The 9,486-nt window shown below is 41.0% G+C and overlaps 1 pseudogene; it reads right to left on the bottom strand.

Moving 5' to 3' along the window:
- Window positions 1-1,026: 1,026 nt before the first annotated feature.
- On the bottom strand, window positions 1,027-1,963 carry LOC119921700 (annotated as a pseudogene).
- Window positions 1,964-9,486: the final 7,523 nt, after the last annotated feature.

The raw sequence follows: 9,486 nt of genomic DNA, 5'->3' as shown, positions 1-9,486 counted from the left end.
GTTATACTAAACATTTGATTTGGTGTAAGGTTTAAATGTGCTCACTGGGCAGTTTGGAGCCACTTCCCAACAGATTCATCCATCATAAAGCCCTCCAACCCCCGAGCTCCATCAGTGGCCTTGTAAAGTGCAAATTCTCTTGGCCTGCTCCGAGAAGGGCCATCAGCCCTGACATAAATTCTGCCTTTGGTGCAGTGAGGTATTTGGGAAGTTAGGGTTCCACCATGTATAGGGTGGCCACCCAATTCCTTTTTGGCACAAAGCTGGACAAGTGTTCTCAGCATAATAAAGATAAAGTTACAGAAAGAGCCATAGCTTATAGGAAATAGCAGAATCTTGGTTCTAGAACACTAACCTTATTCCTAACATCCCAAATATGTAATAGAGAGCAGAGCGATCATAAAGCAGAAACACTGTGAGAATATTTTGTTATGGACATCAGTCAATCAATCCGTGTTATGTATTGAGCACTTAGTGTGTGCACAGCATTTTGCAAAGTGCTTGGAAAAGTACAATGCAACAGAGTTAGTAGACATATTCCCTGCCAACAAGGAGTTTTCAATCTGGAGGAGGACCTTACAGTTTAGAGTTTTCACAAGAAATCACCTGAAAAATGTTGGATTTAATATCTTGGAGATGTTCACCCATTAATTTGTGCTTTATATACCCTTGTTTACACAGAAAATGTTTTACCCTAGAGCTCTTCTATGATTTCTTTTTGCCTTCCTATTATGAACATCTGTGTTACTATTCTCATTCATTTATTGTTCATTGTTGTCCATTTATTGTTCACTAGAGAATCAGTGCAGTCTAGTAAAAAGAACACAGGCCAGGGAGTCAGAGGACAAAGCTCTAATCCCAGCTCTGCCATTTACCTGCTGTGTAAACTGGGGGAAGACACTCAACTAATCTGTGCCTCATTTTCCTCATCTATATAATGGCGATCCAATACCTGTTCTCCCTCCTACTGTGAGTTCTGGGTGGGACAGGAACTACTGGCGTTGCTTAAAGGAGGTTTTGATGTAATTATTGCTGGCATTTTTTCCACTTTATTGACCTTTTCAAAGCCTCCTTCACATCCTTGTTCCTCAGGCTGTAAATCAGGGGGTTTAGCATGGGGATGACCAGGGTGTAAACCACTGCAGATACTTTCTCTTGCTCCAGGGAATACTGGGAACTGGGCTGAATGTAGCTGAACGACAGAGAGCCATAGAACAAGATCACAGCTGTCAAGTGGGAGGCGCAAGTGGAGAAGGATTTGTATCTCCCCTTGACTGAGCCTATCCTGAGGATGGTGGTGACAATTTGGACATAAGAGATCACGATGATAATTAAGGTGATTGCTGCAATCGCTCCAGAGAAGGTCAAAAGCAGCAGCTCATTGGTGTGGGAGTCAGAACAGGAGTTTCAGGAGAGGGGGGATATCACAGAAGAAATGATTGACGACACTAGGTCCACAACAATTCAACCTCAGTAATCCAATTGTGTGTGTCAACAAATTGGCAAGACCTCCCAGGTAACATGCAAGCACTAGCTGAAGGCAGATCTTTGGGGTCATGATAGCTGTATATAATAGGGGGTTGACAATTGCTGTATAGCGGTCATATGCCATGATAGCCAGGAGAAGGCCCTCAGTAGTAATATAAACGGGAAAAAAGAAACTCTGAAAGACACAGTCAATAAATGAGCTGGACTTACGTTCCAAAAGGAAATTAATCAGCATTTTAGGGGCCAGGACAGTCGAGTAGCAGATATCACAGAGTGCGAGGTTACACAGAAAGAAGTACATGGGAGTGTGAAGGGTGGCATCAATCTGAATTAATGGGATCATACACACATTTCCTATCGTAGTGACCAGATAAATGATCAAGAACAGGGCAAAGAGAGGCATCTGCAATTCTGGACGATTTGTCAGGCCCACAAGCAGGAACTCAATCATTGATGTGTTGTTGCTTCCAGCCATGTATTCAGATTTTCAAATGGATGTTCATTTTAAATAGAAAGCAAAATGATGTCAACAATAATCGATCGTATCATTTATTAAACATATTTATTAAACTATGAAAGAGAGCAATAATTGGAGTATTTGTGAAACACTTATTATTTGCTAAGCACTGTGTAAGTGCCAAGGTAGACTGAAAATGATAAAATGGGACATACAGGCTGCCCCACGGGATTCAGCCTAATCCCCATTTTACCTATGAGGAAACTTAGGCCTAGAGATGATAAGTGACTAGGTCACAGAAAAGGTAACAGAGCTGAGATTTGAACCAAGGTCTTCTGTGCTCTACTGACAGGGATTGTAGTAGTAATGGTATTTATTAAGTGCCTCTTGACTGCCATGTACTGAACTAAGGACTTTGGAGAGTACAATAGGAGCAAAAGACACTTTCCTGGCCCATCAATGAATCAATCAATCAATGGTAAGAGGAACATATTCACTGAGAGAGTGCTTAGCCCCAAACCTCCGCTAATACAGTCAGCCCAGAGAACTTACCTAAATTCCTTCCAGATGTATTTTTTGGTTTTGTTTTGATTTTTTTTCCAGCTGCTACTACTGTTTCTATGGATAGTGATCCATAGCCTGTGGGCTTACTTGAAACACCTCTTTCCTAGTTTGGAAACTGAAAGGTAAAATCATTGAGACGACTCATAACCATACCCTATGCAGCTATGCAACCTCAGGATGTGGAATTTGAAAGAAACCTGAATCAGAAACCAAAGTTATTTTGTGGCCATGAAAACAAATACTATTTTTCTATAATAACTGAGTCTTACTCTCCATTTTGGAGTAGTTTAGGAACTATGGAGGAGAAAGCAACCACTCTTATTCCCGATCTCTTCCCAATTAATTCTTGATTAGAAAGAGGTGGCCATTCCAAGGACAGAAGCCACATGTCCTGCTGCCTACTCTGACCTTTGATGGTGTTGATCTCTCGATACATAGACAAAAGATCAACTGGGGGACAGAGCAATAGGAATCAGCATTCTGGAGATACTCCAAGAGTGTATGTCTGCCCCCCTGATCCAACCACATGCCAGCCATGGTGTTAAATGTTGCCTCCTGACTGTCCACACAATAATAATTATTATAATAATATATTTGTTAAGCACTTACTATGTGACAAACACTGTTCTAAGCACTGCAGTGGATGCAAGATAATAGGGTCCCACATAGGGCTCAAAAAGGGAGAACATATATTGAATCCCCACTTTTGCAGATAAGGGAACACAGAGAAGTGACTTTCCCAAGATCACACAGCAGGAAAGGGGTAGAGTTAGGTTTATAACCCAGGCCTCCTGACCCCCAGGCCCACCCCTTGATTTCTTATGCTGAACATAAGAGGGACGGATATGAATTCTCCTTTCTCTAAGTCCTTATGACATCCCTATTAGTCAGCCCAGTTGTCTCAAGTACAGAGGGCAGAAATTATTACTATCATCATTATTATCATTTTTTAATTATTGTTATTTAAATCATCTTCTGGCCTCATTAATATATTTTGCTCTCTGCTGTGTATCAATGGCAGAAAGCAAGAAGAACAAAAGTTTTACCACCCTAAAAATACCTTTGTTTTAAGGGACCCCCAAGAAGCTGAGTTGTAATATAAAGCCTCAAGGAGAAAATTTGGCAGTTTGAGTAGACTGAAATGAATAAATCGTATTTGAAGAATTTGCAGTTCTTCCCCTGGGAGGGCAGAGAAAGCACAGCACTTTCCATTGAGGGCGTGCTCAGTATGTAGGGAAGCAGCATGGCTTAGTGGATTTAGCATGGGACTGGGAGTCAAAAGGATCCACCTTCTAATCCTGGCTAGTGACCTTGGATAAGTTACTTCATCTCCTCAGTTTCCTCATCTGTAAAATGGGAATTAAGACTGTGAGCCCCATGTGGGACAGGGACTGATAGACTTCCTAGCGCTTAGTGCAGTGTCTGGTTCATAGAAAGCACCTAATACTACTGTTATCATTATTAATATGTCCCGTTAACTGGCTGGTAAATTGACTAACTTTATTCTTGAAAGATTGGCTGTGATCTCAACAATTTTTACTTGTAAATCAGACTCTTCCACCTTCCTCCATTTAAAAACCATCAGATGTCTTAGACCATGCTTCTCCATTGTGCACTGTGGAACTGGTGATGTTCAGAATGGCTCCAAAGAGCTGTAGAATACTGGGCTTCCACTGCTGAGATTCAGCTAGGAATGGGGTGTAAGGAAAGGGACAAAATTTAGAAAAGCCTCTTTTCCACTGTGCTCCAAGCTAGGAAGGGTATGACATAGATCTCCCTTATTCAATGAGAAACCACCTGATGGTATTCATTGCTCTAACTTTTTAGGTGGTGTAATCTTGCATTTGAAAGTCCAAATAGCCAGATATATGTTAACATAACCACATACTAATTTCACTCAAAATGTCCTCACCTGTTTAGTAGCTTTGATTTTTGTCTTGCAATTCTACTCTACAAGTAAAAAAATAAATATAGCCACTGACTTTCATAATAGAGGAATTTTTCCCATCAATTTTAATCAGAATCACTAGATCTAGTTCGACTCTCCACTTCATGTGCCTGCAGAGACCTAGCCAGTAAATGGAGAGCAGAATATTCTTCCCTCCAATCTTTCACACTGATAGACTTCCCATATCAGATGAGGGTGTTAGAATGGCAAAGAAATCCTCGCTGTCTTTAATCATGCAAAGTCCAGAATGATTAAACGCCTGTTGCTGGGAGGATTCAGCCTTAGCAGTGTATATGGGTAATGAAGATGTTTTTATATTGGATTGAGGATCACTTGGGGACAAACTCCTTGGCTCATAACACAGTCCCGAAACTCAGGCGATCCACAGATTGGATCATTAACTTGCCTTTTGGGTCCCCTGGGCTCAGACTTCTCTGATGGTAATACTGTAGATTCCCCTTCTTTTTAACTTTGGGACTGACCGACCCCAACCTTTAGGGGAGAGCAATGACAGTGCTAAATGTCTGTATGTCCTTGTTTGTATTAAAGTGAATGTATAATCACTAATGTATGATAGTAGACAGTGCTCTGCATAAAGACCAAAACTTTTTTTCAGAGAAGGAGGAACGAAGCAATGTGACCTGTAGAGAAGCAGTATGGTCTGGTAGACAGAGCACAGACCTGAGAGTCGGAAGATCTGGATTCTAATCCTGGCTCTGCCACTCATCTGTTGTGTGGCCTTGGGCAAGTCATTTAAATTCCATGTTCCTCAGTTACCTCATATGTAAAATGGGTATTGAGACTGTGAGCACTACGTGGGATAGGGATTGTGTCTAACCTGATTATCTTGATTCAACCCCAGGGCTTAATACAGTACTTGACACATAGTAAGTACTTAACAATTATCATACTTTTTAAAATGTGATCAGTTGGATATGTAGATCAGTTAGGGCTTAAGAAATAGAGTGATGCACTCAAAGGTCTGTACATAAGTGCTCTTTTACATTGTGAATTCAGAAGTGCACAGGTAATGCAGAACTGTTAAGATAGCAGATGGAGTGATTTAACCTGAGGAGAATAGCAATTAACAGAGAAAGTCTCTTTGGAGAAGATGTGAATATAAGAGGGTTTTGAACCTGAGAAGAATGAGGAAGATGGTCATTCATCATCATCATCAATCGTATTTATTGTGCACTTACTGTGTGCAGAGCACTGTACTAAGCGCTTGGGAAGTACAAGTTGGCAACATATAGAGACAGTCCCTACCCAATAGTGGGCTTACAGTCTAAAAGGGGGAGACAGAGAACAAAACCAAACATACTAACAAAATAAAATAAATAGAATAGATATGTACAAGCAAAATAAATAAATAAATAAATAGAGTGATAAATATTTATAAACATATATACATATATACAGGTGCTGTGGGAAAGGGAAGGAGGTAAGATGGGGGGATGGAGAGGGGGATGAGGGGGAGAGGAAGGAAGGGGCTCAGTCTGGGAAGGCCTCCTGGAGGAGGTGAGCTCTCAGTAGGGCCTTGAAGGGAGGAAGAGAGCTAGCTTGGCGGATGGGCAGAGGGAGGGCTTTCCAGGCCCGGGGGATGACATGGGCCAGGGGTCGATGGCGGGACAGGTGAGAACGAGGTACGGTGAGGAGATTAGCAGCAGAGGAGCAGAGGGTGTGCGGTGGGCTGTAGAAGGAGAGAAGGGAGGTGAGGTAGGAGGGGGCGAGGTGATGGAGAGCCTTGAAGCCCAGGGTGAGGAGTTTCTGTCTGATGTGCAGATTGATTGGTAGCCACTGGAGATTTGAAGTGGGATTCTGATTTGAAGTGGGAGGGAGTTCCAGGCAGAGGGAATGTCATGGGGAAAATGTTGGCAGTATGAGAGACAAGACCATCCCTGTTCCTCAGGTTGCAAATCAGGAGGGTCAACCCGGTTATATATTATATTGGATATAAGCCACTGTGTGTACTTTCTCTTTCTCGATGGAATAGTGGCAGCTTGGCTGGATGTGAGTTGGTTAGCTTGAGAGGAGTGAAGAGTGTGAGCTGGGGTGTAGTGGGAGAAGAGAGTGGATACGTAGGAAGAAGAGAATTAATTTAGTGGCTTAAAACCCACTGATTTAGGAGTCTCTGGGTGCTGCAGAGAGGCATGGGTAACTACTATAGTTTAAACAGTGGAGATAAAAGCAGAATGGCATTTTTCAAAATTCTCTTTTGGGCAACAGAATGACATATAGAATGGAGAGGGGTGAAATTAACTAGTTCAACTGATCATCATCATCACTGAAATTTATTGAGTGCTTACTATGTGCAGAGCACAGTACTATGCATTTGAGAGAGTACAGTTTAAAAGAGTTGGTAGACATGTGCCCAGCCTACAATGAGTTTACAATGTAGAAGGAGAGACATTAATATAAATAAATGTTACCAATTCACAGTAAACTCTGTTATCAACACTAATGCATGATGTGGCCATGCAAACTGTTGAAAAAACCAGAACTATTAAGACTCTGTTTTTGGAGGAAAAAAAATTCTCTTTTAAAGCTTAGGAGGAAAAGAGCATCACACATTCTCTAGCAGTCAAATTGAATTATATCATCTACTGGAATCTCCTGAGGAATGAATTCAGTTTAGCAGACCATAAAATCCACTCTAATATAGAAGGTGCATGAATAAATCAGGATTCAACACTGGAAAACAGACTTGGCCCTACCTTCCCATCCCAAGGTGTGTAATTTAGAGCGTGCTGGTCTCTAAGGTCGTAGCTGAGTGTCAGTTCACTTATTTTCATGTTTTTGTCTGTGTGCATGGTTGTATTTGTGTAATAATAATACTTATGGTATTTGTTAAGTGCTTACTATGTGCCAAGCATTGTTCTAAGCATTGGGTAATTACAAAGTAATCGGGTTGTCCCACGTGGGGCTCACAGTCTTAATCCTCATTTTACAGATGAGGTAACTGAGGCTCAGAGAAGTGAATTGACTTGCCCAAGGTCAAACAGTAGACAAGTGGTGAAGCCGGGATGAGAACTCATATCCTCTGATTTCCAAGCCTGGGCTCTTTCCACTAAGCCACACTTCTTCAAATTTGTGTATATGTGTATCATCAGAGGTGCAAGTGGTCTCTAGATATATGAGTGGGTCTCTGTATGAGAGTGGGTGGGTGACAGTGGAGAGAAGAGAAAGACGTTGACGGAGAAGATGGCAGTAACAGTATAGATAGCCTTAAGTGGTAGGGATAAATATGGCTACTTAATTTGCTGGTAAAGCAAACTGTAATACAGAATATTTTATTCATATAGAGCCCGGGCCTGAGAGTCAGAAGGATCTGTATTCTAATCCCTGCCTTGCCACTTGTCTGCTTTGTGACCTTGGGGATGTCATTTCACTTTTCTGTGCCTCAGTTATCTCTTCTGTAAAATGGGGATGAAGACTGTGAGTTCTATGTGGAACAGGGACTGTGTTCAGCCTAATTATTGTACCTACCTCGGTGTTTAGTAGAGTAGTACTAAGCCCATAGTACTTAGTCCATACTTAGACCATAGTAAGTGCTTAATAAATACTATTTAAAAAGTAATAATAATAGTAAAAAGATTGGAAATTCGTTGGTATGTTTGGCTAAAAAATACCTGTTCCATCCTGAAGCATCAAATATTATCAGGGTGCTATCTACATTTCAGTGAAATTCAATACATTTTAAGGAACACATTCTTGCTCTCAGGCAGTGTGTTCCTCAACCAAGTGAAGGGAAGTGTTATGGCACTTATCCATGTCATGAAGACCAAAAAGCTACTCTTGAAGAAAAAAATGACCTGGACCCTTGAATCACCTTCGTTCAAATTTGATTGCTGCTCAAATTTTTATTTCACCTTGTTAAATAAATCCTTCACCACAAGTCACTCACCATAATAGAATACATGGCACTAATTTGCTTTCTTGAAACTCCCTTTCTAAAGGCTTTTGAAAAAGAAGAAAACCATATTCATTTGGAGAAACATTTTCTCTGTAACAGTTTCTTGACAGCATTTTCTGCAACTTTATTCCTCATGCTGTAGATAACTGGGTAAAACATGGGAAAGACTGCAGTATAAAACCCAGCAACAACTTTGTCTGTGTCCAGGGAATAGATAGCAATAGCGCATAAGTACATGAACAGAAGGGTCCCATAGAATGAAGTGACAGCTACTAGGTGGGAAGCAAGTGGATAAGGTTTTGCTTCTTGCTCCTGAAGATTGATATTCAAGACAATGATAAGAATAGATACATGTGAAGATTATCATAAAAGTGCTTGTTTGGATGAAGCCACATAAAAGAAAAAGCAAGAGCTCATTTAAATGGGTGTCAGCACAGGACATTGCTAACGAAGGCCGAATTTCACACAAAAAAAGATTTATCAGATGGAGACGCACAATGGCAACCTGAATGTAAGGCAAACATGCACAATTGAGGTGATGCTCCCGCTTGCATACACTCCAACTATAAAAACAACACAGACCCTCTGAGACATGAGTGTTGAGTAAAGCAATGGGTTGCTGATAGCCACTTAGCAATCGTATGCCACTGCCACCAAAATAAGGCATTTGGCGACTGCAAAGCAACTGAAGAAATGCATCTGTAGTGCACAACCATACAAAGAAATGCTTCTTTTGGTTGCTAAGAGGTTCACTAGCATTTTGGGAGCAATGGCTGTTGAATAACTGATGTCCAGGAAAGACAAATTACTGAGAAAATAGTACATAGGGGTTTGAAGACTTGAATTGGTATTGACCAAAACCATTATTCCAATATTCTCCGCCAAAGTTGATACATAAACCCCAAGAAACACCAGTTAAAGGTTAACTCTGAGAGGTCGATAATCTGTGAATCCTACAAAAATGAATTCAGTCAGCAAGGTAAAATTTCTCTCAGCCATCATCTTGATTTGGATGTCCTTTATGCCGGGGTCCAGCTGCAGATGAATTGTGGGAGTTACCTTCCTCATGAGAATGAGTGGTGTTACAAAATCCTTGACGCTTCAATAAATATCATT

Source organism: Tachyglossus aculeatus (assembly GCF_015852505.1).
Source record: "Tachyglossus aculeatus isolate mTacAcu1 chromosome 12 unlocalized genomic scaffold, mTacAcu1.pri SUPER_6_unloc_4, whole genome shotgun sequence".
Lineage (NCBI taxonomy): Eukaryota > Metazoa > Chordata > Mammalia > Monotremata > Tachyglossidae > Tachyglossus > Tachyglossus aculeatus.
The sequence above is the reverse complement of the archived record's forward strand: the minus strand, read 5'-3'. Positions and strand labels throughout refer to the sequence as shown.